Source organism: Hetaerina americana, unplaced genomic scaffold (assembly GCF_022747635.1).
Source record: "Hetaerina americana unplaced genomic scaffold, ioHetAmer1.1.p SCAF_62, whole genome shotgun sequence".
NCBI lineage: Eukaryota > Metazoa > Arthropoda > Insecta > Odonata > Calopterygidae > Hetaerina > Hetaerina americana.
The window spans coordinates 1079661-1083812 of NW_027287228.1; the positions used below are offsets into that span (position 1 = coordinate 1079661).

At 42.8% G+C, this 4152-nt stretch overlaps 1 non-coding gene across 1 annotated transcript; it reads right to left on the reverse strand.

Annotated features, from left to right (window-relative positions):
• Positions 1-3582: 3582 nt before the first annotated feature.
• TRNAI-AAU (transfer RNA isoleucine (anticodon AAU)) lies at positions 3583-3655 on the reverse strand. Its single transcript has one exon. It is a non-coding gene; the product is annotated as a tRNA-Ile (tRNA).
• Between the last annotated feature and the right edge of the window lie 497 nt (positions 3656-4152).

The following is a 4152-nucleotide window of genomic DNA, read 5'->3' on the forward strand; positions in this document are numbered from 1 at the left end:
AGTCTCACTTGAAAAAGGCCTCTGTGAGGGCCGAAAGTTCTACTTGTGTTCTATTGTGTCTACTTGTGTTATATTGTGTCAGCCCATTTTATATATATATATATATATATATATATATATATATATATATATATATATATATATATATATATATATCTAGGACAAGATCTTCAACCGGTAAGTAAGTTATTAGGAGCCCCGCGATCGCCATAGAAAAAATCAAATCGATCGTAAATAATGCCCTTAAATCTATCACTCTCGCCTTCCAGTTGGCTGATGGAATTCCCATTTGTCGGACGAGTTCATGACAATTATAAAAAGGAGTTATTATAACGAGATATTTTTTTATTGAGACATAATTTTTTAACTAGCGATTTGCAATTATTAGCATCGACTACATTGGCTGGGTCAGAACAGGTCTCGGGGGCGAACGATTGATTTAAAGAAAAACGGGAGGGGATATCTTTGCTTGCGTCATTAAGGTATGTCACGAACAGCGTGACATTACATGTGGGCGTCACTTACCCTCTGCCGACGCGGGCAGCTGCGTAGTGCATGGGGACGACCTTTAGGTGGGCACATATCCAACAGCCAGGATGGACATTGACCATCGGTCGTATATATATATATATATATATATATATATAATGTATAACACTTAGCACTAGTGGACACAGACAAAAACACAGAAACACACAAAAAAAGAGACTCACTATTTTTCGAATTTTCGGTGGTCGTTGCCACCTTTATCAAGGAGGAGAGGGACAGAACTGAAGGGAATACGAGGGCTGGAGCGATGGATGGAAGGGGAAGGTGGGGAGGGAATTCCGAAGGGACGGGTTTGGAGGGGCAGCGTTAGAAGGGTGGGGAAAATGTAGAAGGTGATGGGGGTGGAAGGGGGATGAAAATATAATTAGAACAGGGTAATTAGTGCCTAATATTGATTCCTGGCCAGTTCCAGGACTCCAAAAGCCAGATGAAGGATTGCTCTAGTGTTTTCAGTTTCAGAGGAGGATCAGAGGGTGGGAGGGATGCTATGATTGATACACTATAGCATTTATCAAAGGGAGTATCATGTATCAATCATAGCATCCCTCCCACCCTCTGATCCTCCTCTGAAACTGAAAACACTAGAGCAATCCTTCATCTGGCTTTTGGAGTCCTGGAACTGGCCAGGAATCAATATTAGGCACTAATTACCCTGTTCTAATTATATTTTCATCCCCCTTCCACCCCCATCACCTTCTACATTTTCCCCACCCTTCTAACGCTGCCCCTCCAAACCCGTCCCTTCGGAATTCCCTCCCCACCTTCCCCTTCCATCCATCGCTCCAGCCCTCGTATTCCCTTCAGTTCTGTCCCTCTCCTCCTTGATAAAGGTGGCAACGACCACCGAAAATTCGAAAAATAGTGAGTCTCTTTTTTTGTGTGTTTCTGTGTTTTTGTCTGTGTCCACTAGTGCTAAGTGTTATACATTATTATTCACGTCCGTGAGTCTTTCAAAAAGTGTTATATATATATATATATATATATAGATATATATATATATATATATGTATATATATATATCCCTCCCCGGACTCCAAACTTGACGTGGTGGATGGGCTTGTGCGTTCCGATGACCCCTAGAGCTGAAATGGCGGGAGTAATAATAATTGCTCCTGGTAGGGTCACCCATGCCAGATAGGTCGAAGGTTAGGAGCCAGACGAAAGGTAGTCCACGCAGCGTCTGTTCCTCAGTGAGGCGGCGGCAATGGCGTCTGACCCCAGAGGGACGGCCTATAAATGATGGTGTCACGTTAAAAACGCTATTGAGGAAGGCAACGGGAAACCACCTCAATTATCATTCCCAAGATAAATATGATGGTCACTACAGAGAATATGATTCCTGGCAACTACGGGCCTCGACCCAATCGGCCGTGTGTCGTGCCCGGCAGTGGGGGAGGCAAGGCTTCCGCGGTCGTCATCCCACGAAACCCTTGCAAGGGAAAACCGGCAGCAGCAAGACAGAAGACGCAAAGGAAGAAGACCAAGGTAGTTAGAATAGGAACGTGGAATGTTAGGACAATGATGAGGACAGGGAAATTGGAGAATGTTAAGCGCGAGATGGAAAGGGGCAAAATAGATATTTTAGGTCTATGCGAGGTGAGATGGAAGGATAGCAGGGATTACTGGAGTGATAAGTATAGAATAATGTACAGCGGCAGGGACGAGAGCCAACGAGGGGTTGCCATATTATTAAATGAAGAGGTAGGAAGAAGCGTAGTCAACATAGAGCAGGTAACGGATAGATTATTACTAGTAGAAATAAAAGCAGAACCGACGAACTTGGTCATTATTCAGGTATACCTGCCACCGAGCAACCATGACAAAGAAGAGGTCGATAGGATATACGATTAGAAAGAGGACATAATGGCTTGTGTTCCTGCAGGGAAACATTTGGCTGGGGGTTTAGAATGCCACGGTAGGCGAGGGAAGAGGTGGTGATGAGGTCGGCGACTGCGGTTTAGGCACGAGGAATGACCGCGGGGAGAAAGCAGTTGAGTTCTGCAGGAGACAGGGGCTAGTAATCACCAACACTTGGTTTAGACACCACAAAAGTCGCAGGTATACATGGAAAATACCAGGTGACTCAGAAACGTATCAGCTAGATTGTATCCTGGTTAGACAGAGGTTTAGGAACAGTGTGATAAATTCACACAGCTTCCCGGGAGCGGATGCGGACTCTGACCACAATTTAGTTGTTATGAAATAAAGCTTCCGTTTCAAAAAGATAAGGCAGGGCAGACGGGGACGGACGAATTAGAAAATGGAATGTAGAAGCATTAAATGGTTTGAAAAGGAAGAAATACAAACAGGCGGTAGAGGAAATTATGGAGGATGGTAAAGAGGTAAGTACTATTGAAGAAAAATGGGAAAGTATCAAGAAAGGGTTGTCTAAAGCCGCAAAAGACACTATTGGAACCGTTGACGCTAAAAGAACTAGGAAACCATGGATCGCGGAAGAGATGATTACAAAGATGGACGAGCGGCGAAAATGGAAGAATGTAAATACAGAATTAGGCAAAATGAAGTACAAAGAATTAAACAATAAATTGAGGCGGGCAACAAATAAAGCAAAAGAAGCATGGTGGCAGTCGCAGTACGGGGATATGGAGATTCTGCAGAGGAAGGGTGAAATCGTTGTGCTGTACAGCAAAGTTAAATCTTTATCGGAATGTAAGAAAGGGAGATCTATGCTAACAGTTAGACATAAGGCGGTTAAGGTAAAAGTTGACACAGGGAAGATTCAAGAGAGATGGAAGGAGTATATAGAAGAACTCTATAGAAAAGAACTTCGACCAACAAAGTTAGACGTTTAAAAAGAAAATGACGTAGAGGAAGATAGCTTAGGTCCAGGCACACTAGAGAATGAGATAGAAAGAGCATTAAGGGAGATGAAACTAAATAAGGCCGTGGGGGTAGATAACATTCCCGTGGAACTATTGAAATGCTTAGGAAAATGTGGGAGGAAGAGGCTATATGGGCTGATTAGTAGTATTTATGAGGAAGGAATCTGGCCGGAAGACTGTGTGAGATCGGTGCCCCGGGTGAGGATCGAACTCACGACCCTAAGATTATTAGACTTACGAGCTGCCTACTGCGCTACCGAGGCCGTTGATAATGACTGATATTATGATAAACAAAAATTCTATCAAATATTATAATAATATTACATCAAATAATCGACCCTGTTCTTTCGATGAAAACAGGTATTCGATTTTTAATTCTGGAAACAGAAGTAAAAAAGAAAAGGGGGAGAAATTTTGATTGTTGCGTCATCGTTTCGCCAGATTCAACTTTATTTTTCGAACGAAACTTGCGAAGAGGAAGACGCGCAACAAAGCCTACGGCGCATGCGCCATCGAGAGGAGAGCGCGGACGGGTGAGGGGACTCATGCTGGATCGAATTCGCATCAAATTCTGAAAATCCAGATTTCATTAGACACCGAAGTAAGTTTACTTTAAAAATGGGCCTTAAGTAAATCACATGTACAAACTTACATGTGCACGGGAATAAAAAAATTAAGGTCTGTTACGCTAATAGTGAAAACATTGCGCAATTAATTTAACCAACTCCCATTTTTTCCATTAAAACCAATCCAAAGTGAA